This window comes from Phacochoerus africanus, chromosome 2, assembly GCF_016906955.1.
Source record: "Phacochoerus africanus isolate WHEZ1 chromosome 2, ROS_Pafr_v1, whole genome shotgun sequence".
NCBI classification, from domain to species: domain Eukaryota; kingdom Metazoa; phylum Chordata; class Mammalia; order Artiodactyla; family Suidae; genus Phacochoerus; species Phacochoerus africanus.
The window spans coordinates 146,333,992-146,348,244 of record NC_062545.1 but is presented as its reverse complement, the minus strand read 5'-3'; positions in this window follow the sequence as shown (position 1 = coordinate 146,348,244).

Sequence of the window (14,253 nt, the reverse complement as noted above, 5' to 3'; positions counted from 1 at the left end):
TGGGATCCTGAGTTGCTGTAGCTGTAGTGTAGGCCAGCAGCTATAGCTCTGATTTGACCCCTAGCCTGGGAACCTCCATATGCCACTGGTATAGCCCCAAAACAAACAAACTCAGACTGGCTTAAAGATGAAGGATATTAATTAGCTCATATAAAAGGCAGTTCCCTCATGACTCAGCAAGTTAAGGATCCAGTGTTGTCATTGCAGCAGCTTGGATTGCTGCTGTGGTACAGGTTTGATCCCTAGGCCGAGAACTTTCACGTGTCGCAGGCACAGCCAAAAAAGGAAAAAAGGACAGTTCACAGGGAAAATAATTCTATTCAGTTCTAATATATGATTATTATTTTAGATTTAAAATAACTGTTTTAAAATAACAACTTTTTTTTTCTCTTTTTTAGGGCCACTACCTGTGGCATATGCAAGTTCCCAGGCTAGGGGTCAAGTCAGAGCTACAGGTGCTGGCCTATGCCAGAGACACAGCTATGCCAGATCTGAGCTGTGTCTACAACCTACACCACAGCTCATGGCAACGCTGGATCCTTAGCCCACTGAATGGGGCCAGGGATCAAACCTGTATCTTCATGGATAATAGTCGGGCTCATAACCCACTGAGCCACAATGGGAATTTCTAAAATAACTAATTATTATCCAGCAGTTAAAAATGTCTTCGAAGGGAGTTCCCATTGTAGCTCAGTGGGCTAAGAATCTGACTAGTATCCACGAGGACGTGGGTTCAATCCCTGGCCTTGCTCAGTGGGTTAAGGATCCGGCATTGCCACAAGCGTCAGCATAGGTAGCAGATTTGGCTCAGATTCCATATTGCTGTGGCTGTGGTGTATGCCGGCAGCCATGGCTCAAATTCAACCCATAGCCCAGGAACTTCCACATGCAGCAGGTGTGGCACCCCCCAAAAAAGAATAAAAAGTCATTTAAAACCATAGATCTCCAGTTTCTAGTCCCGCATATAAGGAGCTCGGAAGTCCCCACTCTATCCTATCAACTTAAAAGCTGAGCAAATAAAAAAAATCAATAACTGGAGTTCCCCTTGTTGCTCAGCAGAAATGAATCTCCCTAGCAGAGATGTTCAATCCCTGGCCTTGCCAGTGGGTTAAGGATCCGGCATTGCCATGAGCTGTGGTGTGGGTTGCAGACTGAGAGGCACTTGTGAAGGGGGCGCAGGCCATTAAAAGACCTGACCATAGGATTATTGTCTGCTCCCCTCCTTCCACAAATTACCACCACATTATTTATTTATTTATTGTCTTTTTTTTTTTTTTTGGCCATTTCTTGGGCTGCTCCCACAGCATATGCAGGTTCCCAGGCTAGGAACAATCAGAGCTGTAGCCACCGGCCTATACCAGAGCCACAGCAACGCGGGATCCGAGCCGCGTCTGCAATCTACACCACAGCTCATGGCAACGCTGGATCCTTAACCCACTGAGCAAGGCCAGGGATTGAACCCGCAACCTCATGGTTCCTGGTCAGATTCGTTAACCACTGCTCCACTACAGGAACTCCACCACCACATTATTTAAAGACCAATATATTGGAGTTCCTTTTACCTAGTATTTCATAAAGGGCTTTCAACAACAACAATGTGAATTACAGTTATACTAAAAGGTAAAAAGCCGTTTGAAGAGACTGAGCAAGCATCAGAACCAGACTCAGGGAGTTACCATTGTGGCTCAGGAGATTCAGAACTCAACTAGTATCCATGAGGACTCAGGTTTGATCCCTGGTCTCACTCAGTGGGTTAAGATCCCAGTGTTGCTGCAAGGTGTGGCGTACATAGGTCACAGACAAGGCTGGGATCTAGTGCTGCTGTGGCTGTGGCGTAGGCTGGCAGCTAAGTTCTGATTCAACCCCTAGCCCAGGAACTTCCATATGCCACAGGTGCAGCCCTAAGAAAAGGAAAAAAACAAACAAACAAAAAAAACAACCCAAACTATGATTAACACCCTAAAAGCTCTAATGGATAAACAGTATGCAAGATCAGATAGACAGGAGTTTCTGCTGAGGTGCAGTGTGTTGCCTCTGTGGCAGCAAGGGTTCACACCCCAGCCTGGTGCAGTGGGTTAAGGATCTGGCATTGCTACAGCTGTGGCTCAGAATTGATCCCTGGCCTGGGAACTTCCATATGCTAAAAAAGGAAAAAATAAAAAATAAAAAGAAGAAATGGGCAATGTAAGAACAGAGACTGAAATTCTGAAATTCTAAGAAAGAATCAGAGAGAAATGCTTGAGATAAACAATGCAATAGAAATGAAGAATGCTTTTGATGGGCTCACTGGTAAACTGTACATGGCAGTGGAAAGAATCTCTTAGCTTGAGGATATGTCAATAGAAACTTGCAAAACAGAAAATTAAAAAAGACTGAAAAAAAATTACAAAATATATATATATAGGCATATCATATTCAGACTACATATAGTCAGAAATTGAGGGAAATATCTTGAAAGAAGTCAGAGGAAAAAATACCTTACCTGTAGAGGAGCAAAGAATTACATCTGACTTTTCCTCAGAAATAAAGAAAGCAAGGAGAGAGTGGAGTGAAATATATAAAGTATTAAAAGTAATAAAGACGATGAACTCAGAATCCTGTGTCCTGTGAAATTATCTTGTAAGAGTGAAGGAGAAATAGAAACTCTCAGACAAACAAAAATTGAGGGAATTTGTAGCCAGGAGACCTACTTGCAAGAAACATAGAAGAAATTCTTTAGAGAGAAGGAAAATGGTATAGGTCAGAAATTCAAATCTATAAAAATAAAGAGTATTAGGGAGTTTCCATCATGGCTTAGCAGGTTAAGAATCCCACTAGTATCCATGAGGATGTGGGTTTGATCCCTGGCCTTGCTCAGTGGGTTAAAGGTGAGCAAGTGTTGCCGTGAACTATGGTGAGGTCTCAGAGGCTGCTCGGATCTGGCATTGGTGTGGCTGTGATGTAGGAACTTCAACCCCTAGCCTGGGAACTTCTATATGCCACAAATATGGCCCTAAAAAAATAAAAATAAAGAGTGTTAGAGAAGGAATAAGAGAAGTAAAGATAAAAACTTTGATTTTTTTTCTTATTCTCAATTGATCCAAGAGATAACAGTTTCTTCAAAATAATAATAGTAACAGTACGTTTCATGACTGATGAAATGAATGAGAGGGAGAAGAGAATGAAAAATATTTTGTTATTACAAGGTACCTGCACTACCTGCTAAATGGAATAGTGTTCTTTGAAAGTGAACTTGGATTAGTTGCAAATGTATATTGTAAACTCTGGGGCAATAACTAAGAAAAGCATTTCCTAGTTTGCTAGTAAAAGAGAAAATGAAATCATATAAGATATTAAATGAAAAACACAAATGACAGAAAAAACATAGAAGAGAATAATAAGGGGGGAAACCAGGGCAACAAATAAAAAATAGCACATTAATCCAACCATTCAATAATTACTTTAAATGTTAATGGTCTAAATACACAAACTGAAAGACAGATTTTAAAAGTCAAAATGAGTCAAAAAATAAGACCTAACTATAGATTGTCTGCAAGAAATCCACTTTTTCATTTTTTTTTATGGCCATAGCCATGACATATGGAAGTTCCCAGGCCAGGATTGAATCTGAACAGCTGCAGCAACACCAAATCCTTTAACCCACTGCACCAGGCCAGGGATCAAACTTGTGCCTCCACAGTGACCCGAGCCACTGCAGATGGATTCTTATCCACTGCACCACAGTGGGAACTCCAAGAAATTCACTTTAAATATAAAGACACAGATAGATCAAAAGTAAAGTGATGAATAAACCACACTAACAGCAGTCAAAGAAAGCTAGCATAGCTATAATAATTTCAAACAGAGTTCAGAGCAAGGAAAATTATCAGGAATAAGAGGAACATTCCATGATGATAAAGAGGTCAGTTCTTCAAGAAGATAATACAATCCCTTATGTGTATGTGCCTAACAACAGAACATCAAAATACATGAGGCAAAAATTTACAGAACAGCAAGAAAAAAATAGATGAACCTACGATTACAGTTGGAGATTGCAATACCCCTCTATCAGGAATGGGCAGATCCACCAGGCAAAAAATTAGTACGTAAATGCAGCACGGGGTATAATTGAAATTGATAGGCTGTTTCTTCCTATCGACAGCAGAACAGACATTTTTCACAAGCTCACATGGAACATTCTGTGCCATAAAAGACATCTTAACAAATTTAAAAGAATAGAAATCAATGTATTATCCTTGACCACAATGGAATGAAACTAGAAACCAATAACAAAAAGATAGCGGGGAAAATCCCAAAATGCATTGAGATTAAACAACACATTTCTAAATAACTCATGGGTCAAAAAAGAAATCTCAAGGTAAAATTTAAAATTTTCTGGACTAAGTGAAAGTGAAAATACAACTTATCAAAACTTGCAGAATATAACAAAATTAATCATTAGAGGGAAATTTTTAGCAATGGATGTACATATTAGAAAAAAATACCTAAAATCAATAATCTAAGCTCCCACCTTAGGAAACTAGCAAAAGAGCAAATTAAATCCAAAGTAAGCAGAAGAAAAGAAATAATAAGAATTAGAGGAGTTCCCTGGTGGTGCAATAGATTATGGACCCTGCATTGTCACTTCTGTGCCTTGGGTAACTGCTGTGGCCCAGGTTCAGTCTGTGGCCCAGCAACTTCAGCATACCGTGTGCATGTCCAAAAAGAAAAAAAAAAAAAAGAATTAGAGCAGAAATCAATAAAATTGAAAACAGTTAATCAATGAGGAAAATCAACAAAATCAAAAGCCGTTTCTTTGAGAAGAACAATAAAATTGATAAGCTTCTATTCCAAGCTAACTAAAACAAGAGAGATGAACAAATTAGTGATCTTAGAAATGAAAGATCAGAGTTCCCGCTATGGTGCAGTGGTTAAGGATCTGGTGTTGCCAAAGCTGTGGCATAGGTCTCAGCAGTGGCTTGGATTTGATACCCGCCCTGAGAACTTCCATATGCCATGGGTACAGAAAAAAAAAAAAGAAAGATCACTATAGGCCCCATGGGGCATTAAAAAGATAGTAAAGGAATACTATGAAAAACTATATGGTCACAAATTTGATAACCTAGATGAAATAGACAAATTCCTTGAAAAACAATCTACCAAAACAGTGAGGAGTTCCCATCATAGCTCAGTGGAAACAAATCTGACTAGGAACCATGAGGTTGTGGGTTTGATCCCTGGCCTCGCTCAGTGGGTTAAGGATCCAGTGTTGCTGTGAGCTGTGGTGTGGGTCCCAGACATGGCTCAGATCCCGAATTGCTGTGGCTGTGGTGTAGTCTGGCAGCTGTAGCTCTGATTAGACCCCTAGCCCAGGAACCTCCATATGCCGTGGACGTGGCCCTGGAAAGCAAAAAGATAAAAAAAAAACAAAATATAAAGCAGAGAGAACATTTCCTAATTCATCCTATGATGCCACCCAGTATTATCCTGATTCCAAAACCAGACAGAGACATTAGAAGAAAATTACAGACCCGTATCCATGAAGATGGATGCAAAAATCCTCAACAATATATTGGTAAATCAAATCCAAAAAATGTATACTAAGAATTATATACCAGAACTAAGTAGGATTTGTCCCAGGTATGCACGGCTGGTTCAATATTCAAAAATGAATTTATGTTATCCATTGTATCAACAGGCAAAAGAAGAAAAATCACATGATCATATCAATAGATGCAAAAAAAAAATTGGACAAAATCCAACACACATTATGATGGCTAATTTTATGTATCAGTTTGACTGGAATAAGGGATGCCCAGATAGCTGGTAAACCATTATTCCTGAGGGTTTGTGAGAGTGTTTCTTGAAGAGATTAGCATTTGAATTGGTGAACTGAGTAAATTGGATGACACCCCCCCCCCCAATGTGAGTGGTCATTATCCAGTGCTTTAAGGGCCCAAACAGAACAAATTCTCCCTCTGTTTAAACTGGGATGTCCATTTTCTCCTGCCCTCAGACATCCACACTCCTGGTTCTTGAAATTTTAGACTCAGACTGGGCCTCACACCACTAGTCTCCCAATTCTCAGGCCTTTGGACCTAGACTGAATTATATCAGTCTTTCCTGGTTCTCCATCTTGCAGACAGCAGATTCTGGTACCTCTTGGCCTTCAAGATCCAATTCCCATAATAAATCTCCTCTTATATACATTTATCTGATATATATATCCTATTGGTTCTGTTTCTCTGGAGAACCCTGACTAATTCACCCATCCATGATATTAAAAAAAAAAAATTTAGCAAACTCGGTACAGAGCAGAAATTCAAGTTGATAAAAAAAAATTTACCAAGAAACCTACCACTTACACATACACAGTAGAATATTACTCAGCCATTAAAAGGAAAGAAATAATGGGCATTTGCAGCAACATGGATGGACATAGAAATTATCATGCTAACTGAAGTCAGTCAGACAATGAGACACCAACATCAAATGCTATCACCTACTTGTGGAATCTGAAAAAAGGACAAAATGAACTTCTTTGCAGAATAGATACTGACTCACAGACTTTGAAAAACTTATGGTTTCCAAAGGAGACAGGTTGGGGGTTGGGGGGATGCACTGAGGGTTTGGGATAGAAATGCTGTAAAATTTGGTTGTGATGATTGTTGTACACCTATAAATGTAATAAAATTCATTAAGTAATTTAAAAAAGGAGAAACCTACCACTAACATCATATGCAGTTATACAAGAAAAGGAAATAAAGTATATAGATTGAGAAGGAAGAAATAAAACTGTCTTTATGCACAAATGATATAATCATCTATGTAGAAAATCCAAAAGAATTGACCAAAAAACAAACAAAAACCCTCCTGGAGCCATTCACTCAGTATAGGAAGATTGCTATATACGAGGTTAAAATTCAAAAGTCAATTGCTTTACTATAGCAGAAATGAACAAGTAGAATTTGAAATTAAAAACACATTAACATTTACATTGAACAGATAAGCAATGAGGTCCTGCTGTATAGCACAGGGAATTATATCTAATCACTTGTGACAGAACATGATAGAAGATAATATGAGAAAAAGAATGTGTGTGTGTGTATATATGTGTGTGTGTGAAACTGGATCAGATCACTTTGCTGTATAGCAGAAATTGACAGAACATTGTAAATCAACCATAATAAAAAAATTTAAAACATTTACATTGAAATAATTAGATATAAATCCAGTATAACATGTGCAAGATATATATGAAGAAAACTAGAAAATTCTGAATAAATAAATAAAAGATGACCTAAATAAATGGAGAGATATTCCATACACATGGATAAGAAAAAGGATTGTCAAGATTGTCAGTTCTTCCCAGCTTGATCTATAGGTTCACTATAATCCAAATCAAAACCCAAGGATGTTATCTTATGAAAATCAATGAAGAGATTTTAAAGTTTACATGCTGAGGTAAAAGACTCAGAATAAAGAACTCAACACCGAAGGAGAACATAATCAGAGGACTGACACTATCTGACCTCAAGACTTACTATAGGAGTTCTCACTGTGGCATGGCAGGTTAAGGATCTGGCATTGTCTCTGTAGCAGCATAGGTTCAATCCCTGCCTGGTGCAGTGGGTTAAGTATCTGGCATTGATGCAGCTGTGGTGTAGGTTGCAGCTGTGGCTTGGATTCAATTAGATCCCTGGCCTTGGAACTTCCGCAGGCCAAGGGTTTGGCAGGAAAAAAAAAAAAAAAAAAGATTTACTATGAAAGTATAGTACAGAGTTCCCTAGTGGTTCTGGCACTGTAACTGCTGTGGCTCAGTTTGCTGCTATGGCATGGGTTTGATCCCTGGCCCAGGAATTTCCACATGCTCTGGATGTGGCCAAAAAAAGAGACAACTATAGTACTTAAGACAATGTGACATTGGTGAAAGAATAGACAAACAAATCAATAAAACAGATTAGAGAGCTCAGAAACAGACCCACACAAAGATAGTCAACAGATTTTTCAGCAGAGCAATAAAATGGAACAAAGAATCTTTCAACAAAGGGTGCTGGAACAACTGGACAATTACAGGCAAAAAAAAAAAATGAATCTAGACACAGGCTTTGCACCTTTCATAAAAATTAACTCAAAATAAATTATAGACCTAAATGTAAAACTATAAAATTCCTAGAAGATAACATAAAAGTAACCTATGACACTGGTCATGGTAGTGACTTTTAAAATATGACACCCAAGGAGTTCCTGTGTGGTCAGCAGTAATGAATTCGACTAGGATCCATGAGGATGCAAGTTCAATCCCTGGCCTCCATCAGTGGGTTAAGGATCTGGCATTGCCATGAGCTGTGGTGTGGGTTGCAGATATGGCTCGGATCCTGCATTGCTGTGGCTGTGGTGTTGGATGCAGCTCTGATTTGACCCTTAGCCTGGGAACTTCCATAGACCATGGGTGCGGCCCTAAAAAGCAAAAATAAAATAAATAGAATAGAATAGAACAGAATAAATAAAATAAAATAAAATACCCAAGGCATGATCCATGGGGGAACAGAACTGATAAACAGAGGGAAGAACTGATAAGCTTGACTTTATCAAAATTAAAAACTTCTGCTCTATGAAAAACAATGTCAAGAAATTGAGAAGACAAGCTAGAGACCAAAAGGAAATATGAGCAAAAGACAAAAAGGACAAATATAAAGACATAAAGAATTGTTATTCAAGATACAGAAAGAACACTTTAATCTCAACAACAAAGAAAACGCAATTAAAAAGTGAGAAAAAGGCGTGACTATCCTCTACCAAAGAATGTAAATAGATAGCAAATTAGCATATGAATGGTGCTCCACATGCCCCTCAGGGCAAAGCACATTAAAAGAACCAGATATTGGAGTTCCCGTGGTGGCACAGTGGTTAACGAATCCTACTAGGAACCATGAGGTTGCGGATTCGATCCCTGCCCTTGCTCAGTGGGTTAACGATCCGGCGTTGCCGTGAGCTGTGGTGTAGGTTGCAGACATGGCTCGGATCCTGGGTTGCTGTGGCTCAGGCGTAGGTTGGCAGCTACAGCTCCAATTGGACCCCTAGCCTGGGAACCTCCATATGCTGTGGGAGCAGCCCAAGAAATGGCAGAAAAAAAAAAGACCAAAAGACCAAAAAAGAACCAGATATCACTGCACACCTATTAAAACAGCCAAAATCCAGACACTGACAACACCAAATCCTGGAGAGGATATGAAGCAATAGGAACTGTCCTTCATTGCTGGTGGGAATTCGAAATGGTATAGCCACTTGGAAAGACAGTTTGGTGCTTCCTCACAAAATTAAACATATTCTTTTGTGAACTGGAGTTTGGCACTTGCCATCTGCCTCTATGTGGTTTAAATCATGAGCCACTGCAGCTGCTGACTTGCAGCACTGCCTGAGTGGAGCTCAGGGTGGAGACCAGGAGTGAGGCACTCTGTGCTCTGGGAAAACTGGAAGAACACAGATCTTCAGACAGATATTTTAGGAGAAGATTTTATGAACCCAATTCTTGCATCTCCTCATATCTAGAAAAAACCACAAAATCCTTCATGAGCACGGATGTCTGACTAGTAGTAACTTTCATGAGACCAGCAGCAAACTTTGTAAAATGTGTGTATGGCTGCATGCACCTCCCCTTTCACCTTTATCACTTATATCTTGATATTTCCCCTTTCCTCTTAGGAGCTGTATTTCAGAGCTGTCTGAAATACTGCCTCCTGAGCTGTAGTTAAGTGACAAAAACAAAAGATGTCATGGTCATCTGTGAATGCAGCCACTCCCAAGGATGAGCTGGTGAGACCTGAGGGAACTCAGGAAAAAGACAGAGAATACTGGACCATAGCTGAGGTGCATATCAAAGGAGTGATTTCAGTAAGCCCAGACCTTTGCATCTTCCCATAGAAACTGGTTTTCTGTAAATCTTTTTTCTGTAAACCTGGTTATCTATAATCTTTTGTTCCTACTACCTCCCCTTTGTTGCAAAAATTCACATATCCTATCCATCCCCCTCACCTCCTTGGAGGTAGTTTCCTGGGACTACCTGAGATGCTGTCTCCCAGGCTTAAGTCATAATTTCACCCCAAATAAAACTTAACTCTCAACTTTCAGGTTGTATTTTTTGGAGTTGACAATAACAAGTAATTGGTTTGCTTATTTTGTTTTTAATGTTTATATAAGCCATATCAAGCTTTTAAAAATTACGTAGAGGTGTTCCTACCATGGCTTAGCAGTATCAAACCTGACTAATATCCATGAAGGTGTGGTTTGATCCCTGGCCTTGCTCAGTTGGTTAAGGATCCGTTGTTGCCATGAGTTACGTGTAGGCCAATTCGACCTCTAGACTCGGAAATTCCATATGCTGCAGGTGTGGCCCTAAAAAGACAAAAAAAAAATTTTTTTTGAGGGCCACTCCTGCGACATATGGAGGTTCCCAGGCTAGGGGTCTAATTGGAGCTGTAGCCACCGGCCTACGCCAGAGCCACAGCAACGCGGGATCCGAGACGCATCTGCAAACTACACCACAGCTCATGGCAACGCCGGGTCCCTAACCCACTGAGCAAGGCCAGGGATCAAACCTGTAACCTCATGGTTCCTTGTCGGGTTCGTTGACCACTGCGCCACGACGGGAACTCCACAAAAAAAATTTTTTTAATAAAAATAATGCAGATACAGTGGATAATTGTTATTTTTCAGAAATAACTTGATAGTGAAAATTTTTTCCTTAACTACAAATACCCCAATATTACAGAAGATTCAACTTATTACTCATTAATAATTTCTTTTTAGGAGTTCCCTGGTGGCTAGTGGTTAAGTATCCAGCAGTGTCAGCTGCTATGGTGCAGGTTTGATCCCTGGTCCAGGAACTTCCACATGCTGTGGAAGGAGAGGAAAAAAAAAAAAAAAAACCATTTATTTTACAATATCATTGAGGAATTCCCATTGGTTGGCTCAGCAGGTTAAGGACCCAACATTGTCTCTGTGAAGTGCTGGTTTGATCCCTGGCCTCGCTCACAAGGACCCAGTGTGGCCGAAAGCTGCGGTGTAGGTCGAAGATGTGGCTCAGATCCAATGTTGCCATGGCTTGTGGCATACGCCTCTGATCCAGCTCTGATTCAATCCCTGGCCCAGGAACGTCCATATGCCACAGGTGTGGGCCTTAAAAAAAAAAGTCATTAAAAACACTGTTCTGTTTCTTCCATGGTTGGGTGAATGGTTGTTTGCAGCAACCAGAACTACCTGTTTGCTTGTTCACATCTGGACAGAAGGCCTGACTTCTTATTGGCTCTGACAAATGGGAGAGAACGTTTCCAGAAGCCTCTTGGAAACCTTTATCCATGCTCTCTGTCCAGATACAGATGACACGTTGTGAACCCATCATTGGTGAGTGGGATGGAATTTAAGTCCAACTTTGGGACTTTACCTGAGGCTTTATCTGTGTGGGGAGTGACTAAGCGTTGATACCTAACAGAACTCTATTAGGGAGAAAACGGTGAAGAGATACTAGAATGCTGTCAATACTATTGACAGCACGTAATATTTTGCATAGATTGCCACCACATTTTATTCTGTATATGAACTTTGTTAATTATGTATTAAATTCACAAAGCATATTTTACTAAAAAGATCATGCATTTTCATTCAGCTCAGTGTTTTACTTCCTTTGAAACCTCCTCTTTGACACATGGATTATTTAGAAGCATGCTGTTTAATTTACAAGTTTTTGGACATTTTCCTGTTATCTTTATTGATTTCTAGTTTGATTTAGTCATGATCACAAAACATATTTTATATAGTCTTACACTTTTTAAATGTTACTATTACTTAACATTTAATGTAATTACTGATATGTTAGGATATAAATCTGTCATTTCATTTTTATTTTTTATTTTTTTTTACTGTTTTCCCTTATCTGTTTTCAAATGGGTTATTTGGATATTCTTCAGAATTTCATTCCAAGTTATCTACATTTATGAGTGTATCTCTCTATGTAACATTTTCAATGGTAACTCTAGGGACTACAATACACATATGAAGTTTCCCAGTCTACTGGAATTAGCATTTATCTCTTTAAGTGGAATGTTGATACTTAAACACTACTTAAGTCCCTTTATCCCTGCCTCCCTGTGATACAGACGTCTTAAATACTACTTCCACAAATACTGAGAACATCAAATATGTCATAATATTTGATTTTAACTTTTAAATGACAAGTATAACTAGACATTGTACCTGTCTTCCATAACAAGCCTAATGTGCACAAACCTACTCATTTACTCAATATCCAGTCATCCATGAATTTAAGACTAACCACTTTCCTTTTTTTTAATTAATGAATGTTATTACATTTATAGTTGTACAACAATCATCACAACCAAATTTTACAGCATTTCCATCCCAAACCCTCAGTGCATCCCCCCAAACCCCAACCTGTCTCCTTTGGAAACCATAAGTTTTTCAAAGTCTGGTCAGTATCTGCTCTGCAAAGAAGTTCATTCTGTCCTTGTTTTAGATTCCACATGTAAGTGATACCATTTGATGTTGGTGTCTCATTGTCTGACTGACTTCACTTAGCATGATAATTTCTAGGCCCATCCAAGTTGCTAAAAATTCCGGTATTTCGTTCCTTTTAATGGCTGAGTAATATTCCATCATGTATATGTACCACCTCTTCTTGATCCACTCCTCTGTCGATGGACATTTAGGTTGTTTCCATGTCTTAGCTGTTGAAAATAGTGCTGCAATGAACATCAGAGTACATGTGCCTTTGCAAGTCATGGTTTTCTCTAGATAGATGCCCAGGAGTGGGATTGCTGGATCAAATGGTAGTTCTATTTTTAGTTTTCTGAGGAATCTCCATACTGTTTGCCACAGTGGTTGTACCAATTTACATTCCCACCAACAGTATAAAAGGGTTCCTTTTTCTCCACACCCTCTCTAGAACTTATTGTTTGTAGACTTTTCTATGATGGCCTTTCTGGCTGGTGTAAGGTGGTACTTCACAGTGGTTTTGATGTGCATTTCTCTAATAATGAGTGGTGATGAACATCTTTTCATGTGTTTTTTGGCCATCTGTATGTCTTCTTTGGAGAATTGTCTTCTGTCCATTTTTTGATGGGGTTGTTTCTTTGGTATTGAGCTGTAGGTGTTTATAAATTTTGGAGATTAATCCCTTGTCAGTCACTTCATTTGCAAAGATTTTCTCCCATTCTGTAGGTTGTCTTTTCGTTTTGTTTAGGGTTTTCTTTGCTGTGCAGAAACTTTTAAGTTTAATTAAGTCCCATTTGTTTATCTTTTGTTTTTATTGTTGTTACTCTAAGAGGCGGATCTGAGAAGATGTTGCTGTCCTTTATGTTGAAGAGTGTTTGGCCTATGTTTTCCTCTAAGAGTTTTATAGTATCTGGTCTTCTATCTAGGTCTTTAATCCACTTTGAGTTTATTTTTGTGTATGGTGTTAGGGAGTGTTCTCATTTCATTCTTTTCCATGTGGCTGTCCAGTTTTCCCAGCACCACTTATTCAACAGAAGACTAACCACTTTCCCGTACACTGTGCATTCCATCCAACCATTTGTGATCCCTGAAATTCACTGGATGCACGTTTCTCCTTGGGGTGGGGGGAGTCTGACTGAAAACCTGATGTGCCTCTAGCATATTCTCTGATATCTATGTTCCTTTCCTTTCCAACTCATTCATGTTGTTTTACAAGTACATTTATGTCATGAAGTAGTTTTCCCAATTGGACCATAAATTTCTTGTCAATGAGTTTCTATTCATTTTGTCTATTCCTTTAGGACCTGCTGTGGTATCATAGCAGCTGACAGGTAACTCCACAGATTCACTGCCCTTTCCATGTCTACTGACCCAAGAAATAATTCATCTATCTATAAACCAACTAGTTTTCCACAAAACTTCCAATTCACTCATTTAGCACTAGCACTCAAAATACTGCCCTGTAAGGAACTTGTGAACATGAGCTGTTCCAGAACAACAAACATTGTGAGGTCAAAACTCCTTGACATTAAATAGACATTTCTCCAAAGAAGATATACAGATGGCCAACAAACACATGAAAAAATGCTCAACATCGCTGGTTATAAGAGAAATGCAAATCAAAACTACCATGAGATATCACCTCACACCAGTCAGAATGGCCATCATTAATAAATCCACAAATAACAAGTGCTGGAGGGGCTGTGGAGAAAAGGGAACCCTCCTGCACTGTTGGTGGGAATGTCAACTGGTACAGCCACTATG